Source organism: Canis lupus, chromosome 8 (assembly GCF_003254725.2).
Source record: "Canis lupus dingo isolate Sandy chromosome 8, ASM325472v2, whole genome shotgun sequence".
Classification (NCBI taxonomy): domain Eukaryota; kingdom Metazoa; phylum Chordata; class Mammalia; order Carnivora; family Canidae; genus Canis; species Canis lupus.
In genome coordinates, this window is record NC_064250.1 from 35718286 (window position 1) to 35731279 (window position 12994).

General features: G+C 37.1%; 1 long non-coding RNA gene across 1 annotated transcript in view; it reads left to right on the forward strand.

Annotated features, from left to right (window-relative positions):
* The window catches only part of LOC112657278 (uncharacterized), a 68641-nt gene extending 57073 nt beyond the window's left edge, over positions 1-11568 (forward strand). Inside the window, exon 4 of the long non-coding RNA XR_003134943.3 lies at positions 11343-11568. This is a non-coding gene — a long non-coding RNA (uncharacterized LOC112657278). The remainder of the gene's footprint in view (positions 1-11342) is intronic.
* Positions 11569-12994: the final 1426 nt, after the last annotated feature.

Below are 12994 nucleotides of genomic sequence, written 5' to 3' on the forward strand. Positions count from 1 at the left end.
AAACAGTTTCTCACTGCCTCCTGAGTTCTGATGACATTCAAGGCTTTCTGCTCCATCCTCCTAAGAACAATGCCACAGAATATAAAACCACTTGGCTTCAGTTTAGAATTGGCTCCTCCATAACAGGGTATCCCACAAACTTCAATGCAGTCATCTAGCCTCTGTTTTAGTGTTGTCCTTGGTGTGTGGGACAAGATGCGTCCTCGGTATGTGGGAAGCTTTTATTCTTTCACTGTCTGTACAGTAAAAACTACTTGAATCTAGAAGTGGCTTGTTGTATCTTTATGACTAAGTCAACCAGGTCTTAGTCTTACCTTGCCTTGTGTGTGCTTGACAGATACTCATATGAAAAAGAGCAGAACTTGATCCCTGCCTCACATCACACATAAAGTTGATTTGAGATGGATTGCAAACCTAAATGTGAAAGACAAAACAATAAAGCTTTTACTTTCTTAAGACTTCTTTGACGCATGGATTATTTAGTAGTGTGTTGCTTATTCTCCACATATTTTGGAATTTTCTAGCTTTCTGTTTTTTATTTCTCGTTTAATTCTGTTGTGGTGTGAGGAACACACTAATATACTTTTATGTTTCCTATTCCTCTAAGTTTGCTCAGGTGTGTTTTCTGGTAGAGAATATGGTCTATTTTGATGGATGTTCTGTGTAAACTTGAAAAGAATGTGTATTCTGCTATTGTTGAATGCAGTACTTTGTGTCAGTATTGGATCAAGATGATTGGTGGTGCTATTCAGTTCAGCTATATCCTTACTGATTTTCTGCCTGCTTGATCTACCAATTACTGAAAGAAGGATGTTCAAGTCTCCAAATATAAAGTAAGGGATGTTTGTCTCAGTCTTCTGGTGGCCCTGGATTTCTGGGCTATGATCTTATTTTTCCTCATAGGTGAGATAGGCTAGAAGAGGCTGGAATTGGGTAATTTTCCTTCTCACACTTCAGATAAAGCTCCAGTAATCTTTTCTGTTGCTAAGTATGCCTTTGTTAAGGGGAATACACTAGATGTATTTCAAAATGATTGCTTTCTCCTCCCCCTAGCAGAAACATGAAGGTTTTTCTTGGCTCTTCACTAAAAAACTGGTAGAGTTCCTGGAGGTGAAACTTATAAAAAGTATGAGAGCTTCCTAGGACGACATAAAAAGTTTCTTCCAGCTTTTAAAAATCAAAATATGAAAAGGCAACCTGTTGAATAGAAAAAAATTAAATTAAATAGAAAAAAACAATTGTAAAATTTGTATGGAACCACAAAAGACCCCAAGTAGCCCATGCAACCTTGAGAAAGAACCAAGCTGGAAACATCACACTTCCTGATTTCAAACTGTACACCAAGATGTAGTAATCAAAACAGTATGGGACTAGCATACCATAGTGCAGACACATCGACCAAGGGAACAGAATCAAGAGCCCAAAAATAAACCCAGACATATACAGTCAACTGATACTTTGACAAAGGAACCAAGAATACTCAATGGGGAAAGTATAGTCTCTTCAATAAATGGTGCTAGAAAAACTAGATAATCCACCAGCAAAAGAGTGAAATTGGACTATGTTAGGCAATCATGAAAAAAAGTCACTATAAACATCCATGTGCAGATTCATTTGGTGCATGTAAGTTTTCATTTCCTTTGGGGAAATACCCAAGTTCAATTGCTGGATCATATAGTAAGAATCCGCTTAGTTTTGTAAGAAAGTGCCAATTGTATTCCAAAGTAGCTGTAGCACTTTGGAGTCCCACCAGTAAAATATGAAAGTTCCTATTGCTCCTGATCCTCACTAGCATTTAGTGTTGTCAGGTATTAGATTTGAGCCATGTTAATAGGTATGCAGTTGTACCTCATTGCTGTTTTATTTACAATTCTCTAGTGACATAAGATATTGAACATTTTTTCATATGTTTATTTGCCATCTGTATCTATTCTTTTGTAAGATGTTTAGATCTTTGGCCCATTTTTTTTTTTTTTTTTTTTTTTTTAGATTTTACTTATTTATTTGAGAGAGAGAGAGAGAAAAAAAAAGCACAAGCAGTGGGAGGAGCAGAGAGAGATACGGGGCTCCATCCCTGGAACCTGGGATCATGACCTGAACTGAAGTCAGACACTTAACCAACTGAGCCACCCAGGTGCCCCTAGTCCATTTTTAATCAAGTGGGATTTTTTTCTTATTGTTGAGTTTCAAGAGCTCTTCATATATTTTGGATAACCGTTCTTTATTACATGTGTCTCTTGCAAATATTTTCTTCTGGTCTATGGCTTTTCTTCTCATTCTCTTGACTGTGTCTTTTGCAGGACAGGTATATTGATGGTAAGCCATACTGATAACATAAACGCTCAATTAACACATATTTTGTATGTTATACATATTTTATACTGTTTTCTCACAATAAAGTAAACTAAAGAAAATGTTATGAAGAAAACCATAGGGAAGAGAAGACACATTTACAGCACTGTACAGTAAAAAAAAAGTATATATCTGTGTAAGTGAAACAGCACAGTTCAAATCCCTGTTCAATGGTCAACAGTACACAGAGTTTATTGACTCTTTTCCTATTGTTGAATATGTCTGTTGTGGTTCTAATACTTTGCTTTAGATTAGTATATTTATGCACTATATGTTTTATGTAATATTATGCCCTTAGAATAGATTCCTAGAGGTATATATTCACTGAAAATGAAGTGTGAGTACTTTTAAGAAGCCTCGTGCCGTTTTCCAACTTACTTTGCAAAACAGTCTTATTAATTTGTGCATCCAGAAATTATGTGAGACTGTACCTATCTCACCATACTCTTAGCAGTATTATAATCTTCCCAGTACTAATTTGGCCAGGCAAAATAAAAGCATCTGTTAATTGTATACCTATGACACTAGTGAGACTGACCAATTTTCCCTGTTAATTGAACTCTCTCTTTTGTTTGTTTATATCCTTTCTTCATTCACTTAACCTATTCTTAACAATTTTCTTTTTTTTAAGATTTTATTTATTTTTTCATGAGAGACACAGAGAGACAGACAGACAGACACAGACAGAGGGAGAAGCAGGCTCCATGCAGGGACCCCGATGCAGGACTTGATCCCGGATTATGAGATCACGCCCTGAGCCAAAAGGCAGACGCTCAACCACTGAGCCACCCAGGCGTCCCACAATTTTCTTATAAATTTATATAACATAAGTGGCAATTATTTGTCTATCCTATGTTCTGTGAGTACTTTCTCTGCATATTTGCTTTTAAATTCTTATTTCTTTTTAAACATAGAGTGCTTTTGAGGAATTAAAAAAAAATAGGATACAGTCAGGAGAAGGAAGAACGGTCATGATCAACTTTAGAATTCTCTTTCACGCATGTGACTTCACAGGACATTAATTATTCATCCCTAAGAGAGTCAAATTCTCCAAGACTAAGTTTTCTACAACTGAGCCAATGCTTTTGCATAATATTTAAAAGCAAATTGGCAATTAACCTTGGACAATAAAGCAATGATGTAAGATGACCTTTCAATAAACACTGTTTAAGAGTCAGGTGGCTCCAGTCAGCACCAGCTGGAACTACTCTGTAGAATAAAATGTGTATTACTCTGCTGTTTTCAATGCAAAATACAACAAAGGTCATCATTAATTTGTACCGAAGTTTTCAGAGCAACTGACAGACCATAACCAAGATTCACAATTCTTATCTTGTGAATCAAGGCCAAACCATTTAAGTGATCACTGATTTCACTATGCGGAGCCTAATTTTTCTTTATCCAGAATAAGCATCTTTCCTTGGTAGGCCAGATAACAGAATTTAGGGATAAAGACCAGAAAAGACCTCAAACATAGAAAATGTAGAAATTATCACAACTTTGAACCAGCCACAGATAGTCCAAGAACATTTGTTTATGCACCTGGGCATTTATGAAAACGAGAGGAAAAGAGAAGGTGCGCTTGTTGTGACAGAGCACTCCACTTGGCTTTGCAAGAGGAGGCAGTTCCACCATAATTTCTCTGCCCACACCTGCCATGTGAGGACATTTTGCAAAAGAAATTAGTGAGGATGAAAATTTAAGTCACTTGAGGTCTACATGACTCAAAAAGCAAAACTAGTCACAGCTTCCTCTTCTACCAAACTGGAGTGAAGAGTATAACTCGGGGGGCTCACAGAGGACAAGGTGAATGGTAGAGGAGTAGCTTGTTTCTTGATGATTCTCATATACACATACAAACACAAAGTAGCATGATGCTTTAAGATAGAAAGGGTTGATTACATTTTATTAAATGAGTCACATCAGTTACCATAACTTTCCTGCACTTAAGCCAAACCAATTCTACTTTTTTCCAATTTTATTGAGAAATAATTAATGTATAATACTGTATAAGTCTAAGGAATACAAGAAGATAGTATGATTTATAGACCATGAAATGATTAAAATAGGTTTAGCTAACATGTATCTTCTCATATAGATAAAAAGACAATAAAGGATAAAAGAAAAATAGTTTTCTCCTTCTGATGAGAACTATTAGGATTTACTCTCTTAACAACTCTCCCGTATATCATACAGCAATAGTCATCATGTTGTGTATTACATCCTTAGAGCTTATTTATCTCATAACTGAACATTTGTACCTTTGACAATCTTCCTCCAGTTTTCCCTCCCAGGACCCTGCCTGGTTACTACTTTTTAATGCTGTAACAAGATATTCTGAAATAATATTTTTTGAAAACTACATAAGCATAGGGTATAGCATCTAGTCTATTAGTTATCCCGGATTGAGCGGGTTGTAATGGGGAAAATGGACAGTGTCTGGAAGTCCAGGAAGATGACATGATGTTCCATCAAGGTTTGCCAACGTGATACAAGGAGAGCTCAGAAAGTAGGATTCGAAAATTTCCTGCAGTCCTCCCCTGCTCCAAACTGGTAATTCTGGGGCATAAGATTGAAAATAGGAGTTTACAACGACTTTAGTGGGCAAAATGTGGCTCAGAAAGGATACACATTTAAAAAAATCAAGAAATCTTATGTCAAAATGTGGGCAAAATAGTGAGAAGGCAAAAAGTGTATGAATGAAAAATAATATCATATAATACATGACAAACAAATCCACTTCAAGACAAATGAGAAGGTATATTTAGATTAAGAAGTTGAGACCAGGGGGATCCCTGGGTGGTGCAGCGGTTTGGCGCCTGTCTTCGGCCCAGGACGCGATCCTGGAGACCCAGGATCGAGTCCCGCGTCGGGCTCCCGGCATGGAGCCTGCTTCTCCCTCTGCCTGTGTCTCTGCCTCTCTCTTTCTCTCTCTCTATCATGAATAAATAAATCTTTAAAAAAAAAAAAAAAAAGAAGTTGAGACCATTTCCAAAAATTACTTTGTGTTATAATTTATTTTATGCGATACATCTTCCATGGCCCTTCTTTACTTCTTCCCCTGTACTGTAATATTTATGAGTCTATCTGCACCCTTGAGTTTTAGCTCCTGTCATGTAACCATGCATCATACTTCATTGTATTCTCAGGAATGGGGATGCTGAGGAGTTAAAAAAAAAAAAAAAAAAAAAAGCTCTTTTTTCTCCAGATTTTTCTCCATACCATTTTATAAAAGGATGTTTAGTTCAAAATAAACTATCAAAATAAGCCAACAAGCCCTGGGTTTTAATCCCAATTAATTCTCTGTGAGATTTTGGGAAAATTACTTAACAGCATTTTTGAACCTTGGATTTCCACTCTCACATAATGATGACAATGACGATGGTGATGGCTATTAACTACTTAGTTGCTGGGGCTCCTGGGTGCTTCAGTCGGTTTAGCATCAGACTCTTGGTTTCGGCTCAGGTCATGATCTCATGGGTTATGGAATCAAGCCCCACATTCAGCCCTGAGTGGGGCTCCGTGCTCAGCAGAGGGTCTGCTAGAGATTCTCCCTCTGCCCTTCTCTCTCAAATAAATAAATAAATCTTTTTAAAAAATTAGTTGCTGCTATATACCATGTGGTGTAACAATTTTATGACTGATCTTTGTAGTAACCATTCCAAGTATGTATTATTATCTGTATTTTATAGAAGAGGACTCAAGGTCTCAGATAAGAAGTTGGGAAATATATATAGTTAATAATTAAGAGCTAGCAATTGGACCAGCAGTTCTGGCTACAACACCCATGATGTACCTCAGATTTTGCACCCTATACCATTTGTAATATTCCTATAGGGTGCACTGTAGGTCTTCATTACTTCTCTCCTTTATGCTTTTCTAATGTGGAAGACCTTATTTCTTCTTTTTTCCTTTTAATGCTTCTATATATGTTTATTTTTTTCTTTCCTTCTCCAAATTTTTATTTAAATTACAGTTAGTTAACATAGAATGTAATATTAGTTTCTGGTATAGCATTTAGTGACTCATCACTTACATACAATACCCAGTGCTCATCACAAGTGCCCTCCTTAATACTCATGACATTTAACCCATTCCTCCACTCACCTCCCCTCCAGGAACCCTCAGTTTGTTCTCTATCATTAAGAGTCTGTTTCCTGATTTGCTTCTCTTTTTTTTCCCCCTATGTTCCTCTATTTTGTTTCTTAAATTCCACATATGAGTAAAATCATACAGTATTTGCCTTTCTCTGATGGACTTATTTCACTTGACATAATACTCTCTCACTCCAACCACATTGTTGCAAATGGCAAGATTTCATTCTTTTGATGGCTGAGTAATATTCCATTCTATATACATATAACATCTTTAACCATTCATCAGTTGGTAGACATTTGGGTTTTTTCCATATGCAAAAAAAACTTTTCTTAAAGGAATAAATAAATTCATTTTCCTTTTTATGTCCTGCCTTTTCTCCTACCTCCTCCTTTTATCCTTCGTCTTCCTTTTTTTTTTTTTTTTTTTTCTTTTTCTCTTGTTAAAATAGAAATCAAAACACTTGTGTTCCAGCCCTGGTTCTGACATTAACTCTGTGAGTTGGTGTTTTTCAAAAAAATGGGAATAATAGCACCTATCCTTCTCTAACTCCCTGACAGAAATATTGTATAAATTCTAGTGAAATCACACATGGGACATCAATCAAGAGTAAGGAATTTGATAAATCAAAGATATTATTTGGAATATTTTTATCTACTTACCAAACCATAGACTGGTCTATAAAACTAGAAGACAATTAGGAAAACCTAGAAGTAAATAAATAGGTGTAGCAAGGGAAAGGGGCTAAACTCTCCAAGTGGTATCCAAGGACCCACTAGCGCACCATCAACTTGTCTTCCTTTTCTAGTTAAAAATATAGCATTATGAGAGGCTCATGGATGGCTCAGTCGGTTAAGCATCCAACTCTTTTTTTTTTTAAGATTTTATTTATTTATGAGAGACACAGAGAGAGAGAGAGAGAGAGAGGCAGAGACACAGGCAGAGGGAGAAGCAGGCTCCACGCAGGGAGCCCAACATGGGACTCAGTCCTGGGTCTCCAGGATCAGGCCCTGGGTTGAAGGCAGCGCTAAACCGCTGAGCCACCCGGGCTGCCCAGCATCCAACTCTTGATTTCAGCTCTGGTCATAATCTCAGGGTTGTGAGATTAAGTCCTGAGTCAGGCTCTGCACTGGGTATGGGGTCTCCTTAAGACTCTCTCTCTCCTTCTCTTTCTGTACCCCCTCTCAAAAAAAAAAAATATATATATATAGCATTAATCAAAACATTCTCTGGGAGGTTAAGCAAAACTATCCCCAAATTGGACAACTGACTTCAGAGTATGTCTGAGTTTACCAAAAGCTCTGAAGGAGTTTAGCTTAAAATAAGATTAGAAATAGCATCCCCTCCACTACAACCATTCCCTCCCCACCAGCTTGCCTCATTCTGTTCTACACCTAACATATACTTGAGATCTGACTCTTCAGATAATGTTAACAGTTCTCTAGTGGTTTTTTCTAAAGGGGTGGAGAGGTGTGTTCCTGCTTAGAAATTGCTATATTCTAATTCCAGATCAGTCCCATTCAATGGAAAGTTGATCTAACTAGTAACTGGCAAAGATGCATCGTGTAAAAGAGAAAACCATAATTATAGGAGAAAATTAAGGCGTACTTGGCTCAAAAAAAAATCTCAGCTACTGCCAGAATCCCTCAGTATTTGCAATAAAAAATAAAAAGCCAGGGAAAGTTAACTGCTTTCCCATAAAAATGAACCTGCTCATTTGTGAAGCAAATAAAACAAAACTTTGGTTTATATGAGTCTTTGCTCCTCACAGGTATTACAGCTGTGAAATGTTTGCATTTGCTGCACCAGTAACACAATTATATAGAAAAATCCAAAGGTGAACTACCTTTTTGTATCAAACTAATAAATGTACACTCATGCCTCATGGAGCTCCAGACTTTAATACAAACTGCACTCTTAACATCACTACTTAAATGTTTCAAAGTTACCCTAAACTCAAACTCAATGTGCCCCAAACCAAAATCATTATTTCTTTCACTCCTCAAAACTTGGTCCTCTTCCAGGGATTCCCAAATGAATTAATCCACCATCCGTCTAGTTCTACCACTCAGAAACGTATTATGTTTGACATCATCTTCTTACTCTCCCATATTCAATATGTCACCAAGTCCTGTCCATTTTACCTCCCCAGTGTCTCTCAAAATATCTACTCTCTTCTGTCTCCACCACCACTACCACCGCAACCCACTACCTCCCAAATGGACAACAGCATTGGCCTCCGAACATTCACTTTTTTTGTACATCCACTCTGGCCCCTTCCAATCTGTTCTTCACACTTTAGCCAGAGTTATCATTTCAGAATACAAAACCAATCTTGTCACAGTCATATCCTGTTTAAAAATCCTCAGATTTCTCCCTGTTGCTCTTGGGATCAGGACGAAACTCCTTAGGACAGTCTACAATGCCCTGCATGATCTGATTTCTACCTACCTCACCAACTTCAATTCACACCACACTCCCTCTCACTAGAGAGAGAGAAAGGGTAGTAGACTTGCTTCCAGGACATAATCTCCAGAAATGACAACTTTCCAACAATTTTTTGAGATAATTTGTTGACAAGACAGTCATTATGACTGATGGCATAATTTTAGCCAAAAACAAGACAAAAAGGCAGAGAAAGTATATGCTTGTTCTAAACTTGACACAGTCAGCCTCAAGCACACCAACACCATCCCCACCCCCAAACATGCACACAAAGATGTTTTAAAGCAGCCATAACTCTACTCTTGCCATCCTTGCCCTCGCCATGTTTCTCCCTTCTCAGGACTTTGGAGTGCAGGTGAGATTCAAACCACCTTTGTCTGACTTTTAAGACAGTGCACTTTCCACCATTTTTTCTTGTCCCAAAAGAAGTATTTCTCCACATAAATTTAGATATTCTAATGACAAAACTTAAACATACCTATGACCCAGTATTTTTTAAAAAGCTGAAAATATGCTCTATTCTCTATTTCCTTTCTAATGTAAAATTTCAAACGCATAAGAACAGAATAGACAATAACCCTCCATATGCATATCACCCACACTCAAGAATGGCAAACATTTGCCATTATGTCATCTATTCCTTTTTGTTTCTGTTTTTCTTTGTTGAACCACTTTAAATAAATCTAAGAGGATATATCGTTTTCCCCTCACGTTTCAATATGCATCTCTAAAAAATATGAACACTTTCTTACATAACCATAAGGCCATTTTTATATTCAACAAAATTAACAATAATTCTTTGGTATCATCTAACATCCAGTCTGTGATCAAATTTCCACAATTGTCTCAAAAATCTTTTTATCATTGGTGTGTTTGAATCATGTTCTAAACAAGGTCTGCACATTCATTTAGTTATTATGTCTCAAATCTCTCATTTCCCCCCATGTCATTGACTTACTGCAGAAACCAGGTCAATTGTCCTGTATAATGGCTCATATTCTGGATATATCTGATTCCTTGACGTATGATTTAACCTGTTCCTTTCTCCCTCTGCTCCCTATAGACTGCAAGTTAATTCTAAAACCTTGATTAGACTCAGTTTCAAGTTTTTGGCAAGAATATTTTATCAGGAGAGCTGTGTACTTCAAAGTGCATCTTATCAAGAAATTCACAAGGCTCATTGTTCCATTTTAAATGATACTTAGTGTCATTTTATTTTTATCATTATTTATGAATTTTCATAAAGTCAACAACTTTTGAATCAGATATGAGGTATATTTCCAGGTTTCTGCAAAAAGAAGTAAACATGATAGCAAGGTTCCTGCCTTCATGAAGATTTCACATATTATTATTTCAATGTTTGATCTACAGATTCTTTTTTATGTTAGTGTTCACTAATACTAGTGTTGGTGTTATTAACACTAGCTAGTGTTAATATGAAATTTACATTTAAATACATACACATAAGTATATGTATTTGTACGTTTGCATGTACATGTGTAAATACACATACACACACATCCTTCATCCATTTCTCATACTTATTAGACACTGACTAACTTTCGGGATATCTTCCCACATGCAACTGAAGTCCTCTTCAGTGAGAACTGCCCCTCCCCCTACATTTGTAGTAAATGGCCTGTCCTCTCCACCAGGCCTGATTGAATGAGGAATGGACACCTGACCCGAGATAGCCAATCACAATCTCTCTCTTAAGAATGTAAACAGAGGGCCACCTGGGTGGGTTAATGCGTTAAGACGCTGCCTTCATGGGCAGCCCGGGTGTCTCAGCGGTTTAGCACCACCTTCAGCCCAGGGAGTGATCCTGGAGTCCGGGGATCAAATCCCACATCAGGCTCCCTGCGTGGAGCCTGCTTCTCCCTCTGCCTATGTCTCTGCCTCACTCTTTCTCTCATGAATAAATAAAATCTTTAAGAAAAATAAAAAAGAGGCTGCCTTTGGCTCAGGTGGTGATCCCAGGGTCCTGGGATTGAGCCCCTGGGGGTGGGGATGGGGGTGCCTCCCTGCTCAGTGGGAAGTCTGCTCCTCCCCTCTATCCCTCACTCATGCTTTTGCTTTCTCCCTCTCTCAAATAAATACATAAAATCTTTATTTAAAAAAAAAAAAAAGGATGTAAACAGAGAGACACAGCAAGTGGGAATAGTGGCCTGGGTCTGACAGCCTTCTAACTTCCGGTCATTTCCTTTCCTGAAACCTTATTTAATGATCAACTTCTTGAATTTCATAATCTGTTTGTTTGAGGGGTTTTTGTATGTGTGTGTGTGGTTTTTTGTTTTGTTTTGTTTTGTTTTTTGTTTGCTTTCCTCTTTGGCTAAGCTATTCCAAGTTATTTTCTGTTACTGGCAATCAAAAGAACTTTACAACATTGACTGTAACACAGTGTGTGAGAGAGATCAGATGTCATTGTCAAATAATGTCTTTCTTTTCAGGTGAACACTTCCTCAATGCCTTTGAACATGAGCCTTTCAACCAGATCAGTGTGTAAATGAAGTAAGCTGCAGTCCACTGAGTTGCTTGATAGTTACTGCACTAAAGGCCATGCCTACCAAAAAGCTGTCACCCTAGCCTGCCAAGGTGTTTCCCTTCCTTCCTATGAAATTCCATCCCTACAATCATCCTTTTTATGGAATAATAAAGATGGAAGCATTATCTTCAGATCTTCAGATGCCATCTATGCATTACCATGCAGGAGATGAGGGATTTAGAAGGAAGACCCTAGATCTTCCTCTTTCCTTTCATTTAACATACCTGAATAATTTATCAAGTTAGCAAACTGACATCAAGTTTCAGTAAAAGGTACATGAGATTAGTGCTCAGCATCACTAATCATCAGGAAAATACAAATCAAAACCACTATGAGATATTACCTCATGCCTCATGCTTCTTAGGATGGCTCTTATCAAAGGATAACAAGTATTGGTGAGGATGTAGAGAAAAGGGAGCCTTTGTGCACTGTTCATGAATGTAAATTGCTGCAGCCACTGTGGAAAACAGTTTGGAGGTTCCTCAAAAATTAAAAATGTCCATATGATCCTATAATTCTACTTTTAGGTATATACCCAAAGGAAATGAAATCAATATCTCGAACAGATATCTGCACTCCCGTGTTTATCATAGTAATATTCACAATAGCCAAGACATAGGAAAAGACCTAAAGGTCTATCAACTGATGAATGGATAATGAAGATGTTATACACACATACACACACACACACACACACACACACACACACAAGACTATTATTCAGCCACAAAAATGAAAGCAATCCTGCCATTTGCATCAATATGGATGAATGTGTAGCACAATTTTCAAAGTAAAATAAGCCAAACACAAAAAGACAAATACTGTATATTCTTGCTTATATTTCAGAATCCAAAAAAAGTCAATCTCATGGAGCCAGAGAGTAGAAAGGTGGTTGCCAGGGTTTGAGGTGGAGGAAATGGGGAAATGTTGGTCAAAGGGTACAAAGTTTGGATTATAGAATGAATAAGTTCTGGAAATCTATTGTACAGAATGGTGACTATAGTTAATAATATTGTATTGCATACTTGAAATTTGCTAAGAGAGTAAATCTTAAGTGTTCTCACCACCCACAAAAAATAATAACTATGTGAAATGATAGATGTGTGAATTAACTTGATTGTCATAATCGTTTCACAATGTATATATATTAAATCATCACACTGTACACCTTAAATATAAACAATTTAATTTGTTAATTGTAACTCAAAAAAGGTGGAAAAAATAAAAAAGAGAAAGAAAGTGTGACAACATCAAGTGCTGGCAAAAATTTGGAAAAATCAGATCACTCATGCATTGTTGGTGGGAATGTAAAATGATATAGCCACTCTGGAAAACAGTTTGGCAGTTTATTTTAAAAGGTAATCATATAACTACTATACTACCCAGAAATTGTACTCCTGAGCATTATTACAGAGATATAAAAACTTACACTTACAGAAAACCTGTGCATAAAAGCTTATAGCAGCTTTATTTCTAATAGCCAAAACCCAGAAATAATGTAGACATCCTTCAGGGGGTGAACAGTTTTAAATCCATGGCATGAAATATTATTCAGCA